The 12,741-nt window shown below is 38.2% G+C and overlaps 1 protein-coding gene across 3 annotated transcripts in view; it reads left to right on the forward strand.

The window, feature by feature from the left end:
- SCEL (sciellin) overlaps positions 1–12,741 on the forward strand; it is a 335,541-nt gene that overhangs the window by 207,850 nt on the left and 114,950 nt on the right. The window lies entirely within an intron of this gene.

Consider the following 12,741-nt stretch of genomic DNA (forward strand, 5'->3'; position numbering starts at 1 on the left):
ACTTTGTCTTCTTTCCAGTGAAATTTTGACAGCTTCCCACTGGCTGCTCTGCTTGTCCACAGCTCTGCTGCTCCTTGTTGTGATTTTAGATGGAGTTGCTTTTAAATTCTCCACAATTTTACACATTTCTGGCAGCAGAGAAATGAAAGCCTATTTGTTTCCATGTGGGAGCTGTCAGTTGGTGAATCTGGTCACACAGAAGGATAGTAAATTCTTTAAGTCGAGGGACCAGCATTTGCTGGCTTATTTTCTCAAGAGACCTTTTTTTTTTTAAAAGGAGCTCCTTGTCTTCACAGATGACGCTTTTACTGAAATGGTGAGCTCTACCGTTTTATAGATAAGAAGTCTTACTTGTTTTTCTTGATTGCTGAAAACACTGCAAGTCAGTCACTGAGCTATGTGAGAGGGCTAGCCCTCCACCCTGTCCTCTCCAAGTAAGAAAATCATGTTTATTGAGTGAATGTACCAAGGAATAAAGCAGGGCGGGATTAACTGGTCACAGGGTGGTATGCAGTTTCCCATAGAGATTCGTTTGTGTGCATTTTGCCAACTTGACTATGTTATATCCTGAGTTCCAATTTACAAATTGATTAATGTACATGGGGCAATTTTCAATGTCTATTCAAATCCTAGTCCTGAAAAACCAGTTTTAGAAGTCCTTTGATAAGAATAGAAAAGTTATTTTAGCCAGGCTTTCTTTTATAATTAATAGCTAAACTGATTTGTCTGACCTGTGTGTTTTCTCCACTATTTCCATTCAAAACTCAGAGCTGTGGGAATCAAACCCAGGTGCTAATCACACTTAGAACAAAACTTCTCTTTCCTTCAAATAGGTGCTTCCCACAGCACATCTGCCTCAGCCTTGAATTCTAGAGCTTCCACCACTTTCCATTGCTGAGCAGGTCACCTGCCATCTCAGGGGCATTTAGAGCTCAGTGCTCAAAGGTTACTGAGGAATTTTATAATTGGTTTTCAAACATTTATAGCAATCAGAAAGCTAATCTGTCACATTTGTGGATTATAATTTTGTCATGAAACGTGATCAGATTTAAAACCAGCTTTCTCTTCCACAGTTTATAATGCACAAATGGTCCTTGTGATGTTTGCTGTCTTCCAGAACTAAAGTACTAGGAAAGTCAATTTGAGAAAACTGTGAGATTATATCAATAAAAATTTTAGTAAAACATTTGGTTGATTCTGAATGTCAGAGTAGACCTAGAATGCAGATAAAAGGCCAGGATTTTTAGTAAAATTTTAGCTTCATGAAATCTTAGAGCCAATTGACATAAATTTGCAACTGGAGCAGTCAGCCCCGTATAAGAAGATGATATAGTATGCACATGTAGGTTGTAGGTAGGTTGCAGGTTGTGATACACTCACTCAGAGCCAGCCTCACCTCGGCTGCCAGTCTGTAAGTGCTGCTCACCTGGCTGACTCCTCTAGCTGCTAGAATTTTGACTGAAATAGCTGAGAGATTCATTTTCCTGGGGACTTTGTCAACAAAGAGGAGATGTTTTGAATGACAAAGCCCAGACTGTGGAATGACCTGTATATAGTTAACTAAGCAGTCAACTTAAGCAGTTTTCACTGATAGTGACCCTATGATTTGGGCGTCAACTCCAAGCACTCATCAAGAGGGATGTGATAGACTCATTCACCAGCCAGTTGTCCATGGGAAACCTTTGCTGGTCCCACAGTTTGTCTTCTGACATTATCCTGCTTCTAGGCTGTTGGTTGATCATGTTTCTCTTGCTGAGAACTTTGAAATAAGGGTTTTGTGTATTAATTACTGGAAACGTGTCTGTAGTTGCTTGAAGTTTACTTTTGAATCAAAAGTCTTTATCAAATATATTTCTTAAGGGTTTCTAGTCCATTGTAAAAAAAATCCATGTGATTTTAGAATTTGGTGAAGGCCCTTCCTTAAATGGATGCTCTGTCAAATAACAGCTATATTTATTAGATTTGTGTTTATGTTAGTTGCTAAACTTTTTAAAGCTATGAATCATCCTTTTACTGTGATTGTTAAATGGAAGAGTGCTTTTTATAGCTATCCATTAAACAACAACTGGCTTACTTCTAGTTCTGAACTCATTGTAATTGTATACTTGAGAGCTCTAAGCACCTAAATAATTTATTCTCTGTTTCTAGACCCAAGTTTCCTTGGCCTATAATGTGATTAAGTCTCCTTCTAATGGAACCTTCTGGGAGAAAGTAATAAATCATATAGAACATACTTTTTTAACTAGAATACACCCATCCCAGCAAACTGTGACAGTATTCCAGAAAATTCTCAGAAGCCACAGGATATGTATAGTACATCCACATCAAGAACTAATTTTAAATATTTTGGAGAAAAGGGCCTCCCTGCAGCCTTACCTTCCTCCCTCATCTTTCCCAGTGTTCTCTCTCTCGTTATTAAGTAAACATTTGAAAGGAATCTACAGGAGGCTGGAGACCAGATAGACTTGGATTTAATTATGACCCCACTTTGACCAAGTGTCACTTGTATGAAAATACTTACCTCACAGTACCAGCGAATAAAAAGAAAATTTAGGGTTCCTACTTAATTATGCATATATTTGTATAATAAGATAATACGACTTATGTAGTCTTTCACAAGAACACAAATAGATGTAAAACATGGAGAAAAAATTTCTGTACAAAAAATGTGGGACCTAGATTAAGAAAATCACAGAAGTTTACTATAAGGCCTAAACTTTGTTGAGAAAAAACATCTTTGAGTAGATTCCTGGATGAACAGATTGAATGTCATCAATGTCAGCTCTTCTCAAACCATTTTATAGGATTCATGTAGTTCCAATCAAAAGTGTTAATAGAATATTTGTTTTGAAATCAAAGAAAATAATTTTAATGTTTATCTTAAGAAATTAATAAATATAAATTAGAATAGCTGATAGAATTTCTACAAGGGAAATTAGTGAGGGGTGCTTGCATTAAACATTAAAACATATTATAAAAAGACAATAACTAAGTAGTTTATTTCTGTTGCAAGAAACTAATGTTAGATCTATGGAACAGAAGAGACAGCCGTGAAGCACATTCTTGAATATATAAGAAATTTTTTATGTGACAAAGGAAAAATCATGTATCAGTGGGAAAGGTATTATCAAAGTAAATCCATATAGATTAGAGTTTCTATATAACAATAAAATGCATTTTTTAATTAGAAGAAAATGTGTAAATATTTATTAATCTCATTTTTGCAACAAATGTTCCTCTAGAATTAATTATGTGCCAGATACAATAATAATATTTGGAAATACAACTGTAGAGAAAATGGTCTTGGTTACAACCCTTAGATTTACAATGTGTGTGTGTGTGTTGGAGATGGAGACAAATTATTCAGTCACACAGACAGGCAGTCTGTATGCTAATGTTGTCATGGAGAGGTACTCTTTGCCTTGTGAACACTCTTAGCAAGCCTCTTAACTCAGCCTGGAGAGGTACAGACAGGTTGTGATGGTATCACTGAATGCCTCTAGGAGGATATGTAACGTGTGACCTGAAAAGTCTTTCCTGAAAGCAGAGTAAGGGTGAAGAGAGGCTCGGAAAGAATGCTTTAGGCAAAAACCGTAGAGTGAGCAACAGCATCAAGGTGATGAAAAGGATGGAGCCCTCAGGAATCGGAATGACTTAGTCTAGCAGTAGCTCAGATGGTAAAGCGTCTGCCTGCAATGCAGGAGACCTGAGTTCAACCCCTGGGTGGGGAAGATCCCCTGGAGAAGGAAACGGCAACCCACTTCAGTATCCTTGCCTGGAAAATTCCACGGGCAGAGGAGCCTGGCAGGCTACAGCCCATCGGTTCACAAAAAGTCAGATACGACTGAGTGACTAAATTCCCTAGTCTAGCTGAAAGTAGAGTTTGAGTGAAGCATGGGAACTGGGAAGAAAGAAGACCGGAGGGTACAGACTTGTAAGTCTTGTCAACAATTTGGATTTTATCCTGACAGAAATGGAGGCCATTGAAGAATTTTAAGCAAAGTAGTGACTTGTGAGAATGGATTAAGAGTGTAAGTCTAGAGATTGGGAATACAGGTAGGAAGCTGTTAAAACAGTAAGCAGATCATGCCAGCTTGAATTGGTAGCTTGAATATAGAAAGAAAGACAATCAAGAGTGTTGTAGGAGAAGAGTTACAGTATTTGGTGGTCACTTGGATTTTGAGGTCAGAAAAAAGTTTTATTGATGGTCTACAGGGGTTTTAAGGAGTGAAAGAATTCATAAGGGGAAAGATAGAGAATTACAAAATTAGAAGCTGCTAATAAAAACTCAGAATTAGAAGCCAAATGAATACTGGAAAAGTAAAAATAAATATTTGCGACATATAAATGTCAGACATATAAACATTTTCCTATAAAGAAAATAAGAAAGCAATAAGAAATCTGTAATATTAATCAATGGATAATTCACAAAATAAGAAAATAACCAATGAAATTATAAAAATATGCATTTGAGCCAAAATGATTCCAGTTTCACCTATTAAATCATTAAAGAGACTAATAAATGACAATTCTAAATCCTGGCCAATATGTGAACATTCATGTGCTGAGGGTGGATTGTAAACTGGTATAAAGTTTATGGGAAGATATTTGTCAATAGAGACCAAGTACATTTTAGAAGTTACACCCCTTGGCAAATAATTTTACTTCTAAAGATCTATAAGATGGGGAACACATGTAAATCCATGGCTGATTCATGTCAATGTATGGCAAAAACCACTACAATATTGTAAAGTAATTAGCCTCCAACTAATACAAATAAATGGAAAAACAAAACAAAAAAAAGATCTTTTGTTTCTTTAGGTAGATATACTCCTAAGTATTTTATTCTTTTTGTTGCAATAGAAGACATACAGATGGCTAACAAACACATGAAAAGATGCTCAACATCACTCATTATTAGAGAAATGCAAATCAAAACCACAATGAGGTACCATTACACGCCAGTCAGGATGGCTGCTATCCAAAAGTCTACAAGCAATAAATGCTGGAGAGGGTGTGGAGAAAAGGGAACCCTCTTACACTGTTGGTGGGAATGCAAACTAGTACAGCCGCTATGGAAAACAGTGTGGAGATTTCTTAAAAAACTGGAAATAGAACTGCCATATGACCCAGCAATCCCACTTCTGGGCACACACACTGAGGAAACCAGATCTGAAAGAGACACGTGCACCCCAATGTTCATCGCAGCACTGTTTATAATAGCCAGGACACGGAAGCAACCTAGATGCCCATCAGCAGACAAATGGATAAGGAAGCTGTGGTACATATACACCATGGAATATTACTCAACCGTTAAAAAGAATTCATTTGAACCAGTCCTAATGAGATGGATGAAACTGGAGCCCCTTATACAGAGTGAAGTAAGCCAGAAAGATAAAGAACATTACAGCATACTAACACATATATATGGAATTTAGAAAGATGGTAACGATAACCCTATACGCAAAACAGAAAAAGAGACACAGAAATATAGAACAGACTTTTGAACTCTGTGGGAGAATGTGAGGGTGGGATATTTCAAAAGAACAGCATGTATACTATCTATGGTGAAACAGATCACCAGCCCAGGTGGGATGCATGAGACAAGTGCTCGGGCCTGCTGCACTGGGAAGACCCAGAGGAATCGGGTGGAGAGGGAGATGGGAGGGGGGATCGGGATTGGGAATACGTGTAAATCTATGGCTGATTCATATCAGTGTATGACAAAACCCACTGAAATGTTGTGAAGTAATTAGCCTCCAACTAATAAAAAAAAAAAGAAAAAAAAAACACTTAAGAAAATAAAAAAAAAAGAATAACAAGGGATGTGGTCGAAAGATTTGTATGGTTTTGTTGGAAAAAAACAGGAGTTATACTGATAGGCCCATAAGATGAAATATTATGTAGTTGCAGAAAAATTAATTATTCAAATATTTTTAAATGGTATTGAAAAATGTGCATCAATAGGCTGTAGTATGCAAAATGATAGTAATAATAAAACAACCCTGGAGGAAAAGAACAAAGGTTGATGAAAGGTATCTGACTTTTTCCTTCTTTGTGCTTCCTTTTGTTTTCCACATTTTCTGTTGAACATATATTGCAACTATAATGAGAAAGATTTTACTGTGTAAAATTGAGATGAAGAGTGACCACGTGACAGAATATGAAATAAGATTAAGATAAAGAACTTAGGGTAACAGTGTTTTGGTTCATAGTGCATGGTCTAAATTTGGGTTTTTTTACTCATTTAACAAATGTTTTCAGTTAGAACTGAAAATACTGCTTGAGGAGCTCAGACAATAGATAGTTTTTATTAGATGGCATTTTTATTATTAATTATAAACATTAGACCAGTGTCATGATATGAATTTAATCACTGTCACAGAGACTAGGACTCTGCATGCTACAATTTACTGTTATCTATCATCCTGCAGTAAAGATTGGTGGTGGAAGCAAGGGCAGCTGGGGGCTCTCGCTAAAGGCAAGAACAAGCAGTAAAAACATTTTATGGTTGATGGTTTGTTGTTTAGTCGCTCAGTCGTGTCCAACTCTTTGTGAACTTATGGACAGTAGCCCTCCAGGTTCCTCTGTCTGTGGGATTTCCCAGGCAAGAATACTGGAGTGTGTTGCCATTTCCTTCTCCAGGGGATCTTCCTGACCCAGGGATTGAACCCGCGTCTCTTGCATCTCCTGCATTGGCAGGCAGATTCTTTACCAGTGAGTCACCAGAAAAGCCCTTGGTCGATGGTTTTCAGACTCCAAATTCGTAGCATATAGATAACTGGCAGGCTCCAAGATTTCCTTTGTGCTACATTCTGAACTCTTTCACCCTTAGTAAGCAAGTTTTCTAATGGTAAGTGTAGACTGGGAAGCTGTGTAACTAAAGAAATAGCAAATTTCTAACCATCACAGCAGGCTAAGCAAGTCATTCCCAGCCTCGTAATTATTGGATTTCCTTCTATAGTGCGTGTGAAGGCTAAACATAGTCCATTAATTTAAATGCACTTATTAATGTTTACACTTCGTGAAGCCCTGTTTGTTTTATCCTTACATAATATTTCATGTTCTTTTAGGTGATAATTAGTTGTTTGATGGTTTGTTGTATCTATCTCACAGAAGATAATGCTGTTGTTTATTGGTTTGTAATTATAGAGTCTGTCTTATTCTTCTGTTGAAAATAGTTTAATAGCGTTTGTGCTTTTTTCAGTTTCTAGGCATTTTTCCCTATTATCAGTGATTTCTGGGAAGCAAGTACTAGTAGGTATTATTGAACCATGAAGGCTTTTTCATACACAAAAATGAGTACCACCAAGCTACATATGTCATTCCAGACATTTTTGCTGTGCTTATTTCCATAGTCTATGTTTGCTTTTGTTTTTTCTCCATCACTTTAGTAATGTTCCTAGGCAACTATTCACATTTGGTTTTTTCCATAAAGATATCAATTTACCTAAGTATATTAGAAGCTCAGTAAATTAACTCTGGAGAGACTCTGGAGCATCCAACTATCACTCTGTGCTGTTCTCATGATACTTTGTTAAAAAGATCAGAGAAAGTCTTCTCCAAGTCTCTCTCTTGGTGGAGGTCCATCACAGATCTCTATTGCAAAGGAAATGTCATCCTCCTCACCCTTTCTTTTAACCTGGTAACTTTCTACCTGTTGACACCTTTTTATTTCCCGAGCTTCTGGGACAGGAACTCTGATGTCAGGTCCATTTGGCTTGGAATCCCAATTGTGCACTGGCTATGTTACTTGAGGCAAACTACTCATCCTAAAAACCTCTTTCCAAAAAGAGTGAATTTTTTTCCAACTTTCCTTGTTTTCTTTTTTTCTTAGAGGACATTACTCAGCTATAAAACAGAAAGAACTAATATCACCCCCTCTCCAGATTTCCAACTCCTGCACTGCCTTCTGCAAAAAGACTCTGACTTCATTGAAAATATTTGTTATAAAGTTTACTTAGGTGGAGAAGGAGGATAATCACAGTATCAGCCTTAAAGCATCATGTGGGTCTAAGCATAATACATGCATGGGTGCTTGCTAAGCCGATTCAGTCGTGTCTGACTCTTCGTGACTCTATGGACTGTAACCCAACAGGCTCCTCTGTCCATGGGATTCTCCATGCAAGAATACTGGAGTGGGTTGCCACACCCTCTTCCAGGGGACCTTCCCCGACCCAGAGACCGAACCCATGTCTCCTGCAGCTGCTGCAATGCAGGCGGACTCTTGACTGCTGAGTCACCGGGGAAGCCCTAGGCATGATACATATACAATCTAAGCTGAATAGGGCTAACACTATCACATGACCAAGTATCAGTGGAGAATTTTTTTGTTGGCTTTTTTCTCTTTTCTTCTTTCATCTTCTAGTTTGTTATCCTATTTTCTGCTCTGCATTTTTTTTTTTTTTTTCTTTTCTGTCTTGCTCTTCCTAAGTCTCTTTCATCTCTGCACAACCTCATTCCAGTTGCTTTGCTCACACAATCTTTCTCAGGGAGAGTTAGGAGGGAGTGATAACCCGTAGCACTTATTAGGTATGTCGAGAGGCATTTTGTCCTTGGGAGGGAAGAGAGAGACCCACAAGGTCTTTTTGTCAGGAGGACCCAAAAGATGGAGAGGAGTGCAGCTTAGCTGGGAGGAGGCCCAGGGGAGTCTTAGAGTTGGGCTAGGAGGAGCTGGGGCTGACTGACTCTGGGGGCAGGGAATCACCTGGTGACCTATATCTCTCAAGGAAGTGCTATTATTCAAGATAGAAATTGAGAAGGACCAGAGGGAGATGAAGAGGATCTGAAAAGGGACAACTTGAAGAAATAGGGGATGTTTGATAGTTTCAAATGCATCCAAAGAAAACCATGGAAAACTTGACTGGCTTTGTAATTCAGAATTTAAGAAGACCAATTTTTTCTAAAATCTAAATACACATGCCTTTGGGCAGAAGCTGTAGAATTGGGTACAAACTAGCACTTTCTGGTGTTTGGCCATTAAGAAGAAATGAAAGAGAGGCCAAAAGTTGAGAAGATTTTTTTTTTTCCTTCTACCGTATTGACTTTTTTTGGCCATGCCACGTGGCTTCCCCAACCAGGGATCAAACCCAGGTCCCTACAGTGGAAGTGTGAAGTCCTAACCACTGGACAGACAGGGAATTCCCTTCCTATTGACTTTTTTTTTTTTTTTTTCATTATTTATTTATTTTTTTTTCCCAGTGGGTTTTGTCATACATTGATATGAATCAGCCATGGATTTACATGTATTCCCAATTCCGATCCCCCCTCCCACCTCCCTCTCCACCCGATTCCTCTGGGTCTTCCCAGTGCAGCAGGCCCGAGCACTTGTCTCATGCATCCCACCTGGGCTGGTGATCTGTTTCACCATAGATAGTATACATGCTGTTCTTTTGAAATATCCCACCCTCGCATTCTCCCACAGAGTTCAAAAGTCTGTTCTGTATTTCTGTGTCTCTTTTTCTGTTTTGCATATAGGGTTATCGTTACCATCTTTCTAAATTCCATATATATGTGTTAGTATGCTGTAATGTTCTTTATCTTTCTGGCTTACTTCACTCTGTATAAGGGGCTCCAGTTTCATCCATCTCATTAGGACTGGTTCAAATGAATTCTTTTTAATGGCTGAGTAATATTCCATGGTGTATATGTACCACAGCTTCCTTATCCATTCATCTGCTGATGGGCATCTAGGTTGCTTCCGTGTCCTGGCTATTATAAACAGTGCTGCGATGAACATTGGGGTGCACGTGTCTCTTTCAGATCTGGTTTCCTCAGTGTGTATGCCCAGAAGTGGGATTGCTGGGTCATATGGCAGTTCTATTTCCAGTTTTTTAAGAAATCTCCACACTGTTTTCCATAGCGGCTGTACTAGTTTGCATTCCCACCAACAGTGTAAGAGGGTTCCCTTTTCTCCACACCCTCTCCAGCATTTATTGCTTGTAGACTTTTGGATAGCAGCCATCCTGACTGGCGTGCAATGGTACCTCATTGTGGTTTTGATTTGCATTTCTCTAATAATGAGTGATGTTGAGCATCTTTTCATGTGTTTGTTAGCCATCTGTATGTCTTCTTTGGAGAAATGTCTGTTTAGTTCTTTGGCCCATTTTTTGATTGGGTCATTTATTTTTCTGGAATTGAGCTTCAGGAGTTGCTTGTATATTTTTGAGATTAATCCTTTGTCTGTTTCTTCATTTGCTATTATTTTCTCCCAATCTGAGGGCTGTCTTTTCACCTTACTTAGAGTTTCCTTTATAGTGCAAAAGCTTTTAAGTTTCATTAGGTCCCATTTGTTTAATTTTGCTTTTATTTCCAATATTCTGGGAGGTGGGTCATAGAGGATCTTGCTGTGATTTATGTCGGAGAGTGTTTTGCCTATGTTCTCCTCTAGAAGTTTTATAGTTTCTGGTCTTACATTTAGATCTTTAATCCATTTTGAGTTTATTTTTGTGTATGGTGTTAGAAAGTGTTCTAGTTTCATTCTTTTACAAGTGGTTGACCAGTTTTCCCAGCACCACTTGTTAAAGAGGTTGTCTTTTTTCCATTGTATATCCTTGCCTCCTTTGTCAAAGATAAGGTGTCCATAGGTGCATGGATTTATCTCTGGGCTTTCTATTCTGTTCCATTGATCTATATTTCTGTCTTTGTGCCAGTACCATACTGTCTTGATGACTGTGGCTTTGTAGTAGAGTCTGAAGTCAGGCAGGTTCATTCCTCCAGTTCCATTCTTCTTTCTCAAGATTACTTTGGCTATTCGAGGTTTTTTGTATTTCCATACAAATTGTGAAATTCTTTGGTCTAGTTCTGTGAAAAATACCGTTGGTAGCTTGATAGGGATTGCATTGAATCTATAGACTGCTTTGGGTAGAATAGCCATTTTGACAATATTAATTCTTCCAATCCATGAACAAGGTATGTTTCTCCATCTGCTTGTGTCCTCTTTGATTTCTTTCATCAGTGTTTTATAGTTTTCTATGTATAGGTCTTTTGTTTCTTTAGGTAGATATACTCCTAAGTATTTTATTCTTTTTGTTGCAATGGTGAATGGTATTGTTTCCTTAATTTCTCTTTCTGTTTTTTCATTGTTAGTATACAGGAATGCAAGGGATTTCTGTGTGTTAATTTTATATCCTGCAACTTTACTATATTCATTGATTAGCTCTAGTAATTTTCTGGTAGAGTCTTTAGGGTTTTCTATGTAGAGGATCATGTCATCTGCAAACAGTGAGAGTTTCACTTCTTCTTTTCCTATCTGGATTCCTTTTACTTCTTTTTCTGCTCTGATTGCTGTGGCCAGAACTTCCAACACTATGTTGAATAGTAGTGGTGAGAGTGGGCACCCTTGTCTTGTTCCTGATTTCAGGGGAAATGCCTTCAATTTTTCACCATTGAGGGTGATGCTTGCTGTGGGTTTGTCATATATAGCTTTTATTATGTTGAGGTATGTTCCTTCTATTCCTGCTTTTTGGAGAGTTTTAATCATAAATGAGTGTTGAATTTTGTCAAAGGCTTTCTCTGCATCTATTGAGATAATCATATGGTTTTTATCTTTCAATTTGTTAATGTGGTGTATTACATTGATTGATTTGCGGATATTAAAGAATCCTTGCATTCCTGGGATAAAGCCCACTTGGTCATGGTGTATGATTTTTTTAATATGTTGTTGGATTCTGCTTGCTAGACTTTTGTTAAGGATTTTTGCATCTATGTTCATCAGTGATATTGGCCTGTAGTTTTCTTTTTTTGTGGCATCTTTGTCTGGTTTTGGAATTAGGGTGATGGTGGCTTCATAGAATGAGTTTGGAAGCTTACCTTCATCTGCAATTTTCTGGAAGAGTTTGAGTAAGATAGGTGTTAGCTCTTCTCTAAATTTTTGGTAGAATTCAGCTGTGAAGCCATCTGGTCCTGGGCTTTTGTTTGCTGGAAGATTTTTGATTACAGTTTCGATTTCCTTGCTTGTGATGGGTCTGTTAAGATCTTCTATTTCTTCCTGGTTCAGTTTTGGAAAGGTATACTTTTCTAAGAATTTGTCCATTTCATCCAAGTTGTCCATTTTATTGGCATAGAGCTGCTGGTAGTAGTCTCTTATGATCCTTTGTATTTCAGAGAAAAAGAAAAATAGAAAATAGAAGAGAAAAAGGAAAGAAATACAAGAAGAAAAAAGAAAAAAAGAGAAAAAAGAAAAGAAAGAAAAAGAAAAAAAAAGAAAGAAAGAAAAAAACATTTTTTTTTCCCCTAATTAAAAAATCATAAAAGTCTATGGAAATGAAAGTTAAGGAGTAATGGGGGAGTAATAGGGGATTTTAAAGGAAAATAAAAGAGAAAAAAGAAAAAAAAAAAAAAGAGAGAGAAAAAAGTAAAATTATAACTAGGAGTTTCTCTGGAGCTGTTGCGGTCAGTGTGGGTTCGGCTCAGTTTCAGATAGCTCCTCGTTCCAGCTTACGCTTCTCGATATCTACAGGCCCCTTCCGGTGTAGTCAATGTTTCCTAGAGGGATTTTAATCTGTTGCACCAATCCCTTCTGAATCGGTTCCCTTTGTTTATTTGACTTCCGTTTGCCGTTCTCTTCAGAGCCTCATTTCCGCCCTGACACAGGCGGGCGGAGGTGGACTCTTATTCAGGTAGCTAGTTCCGTCGCTCTGCAGGGAGGGGCTTGCGCTGCGGGACAGGCTTGCGCCGCGGGGATGGGCTGGGGCTGCCGGGAGGGGCTGACGCTGCTTTCTCCGTCTGCGCTGCTCAGGC

Source organism: Dama dama, chromosome 30 (assembly GCF_033118175.1).
Source record: "Dama dama isolate Ldn47 chromosome 30, ASM3311817v1, whole genome shotgun sequence".
Classification (NCBI taxonomy): domain Eukaryota; kingdom Metazoa; phylum Chordata; class Mammalia; order Artiodactyla; family Cervidae; genus Dama; species Dama dama.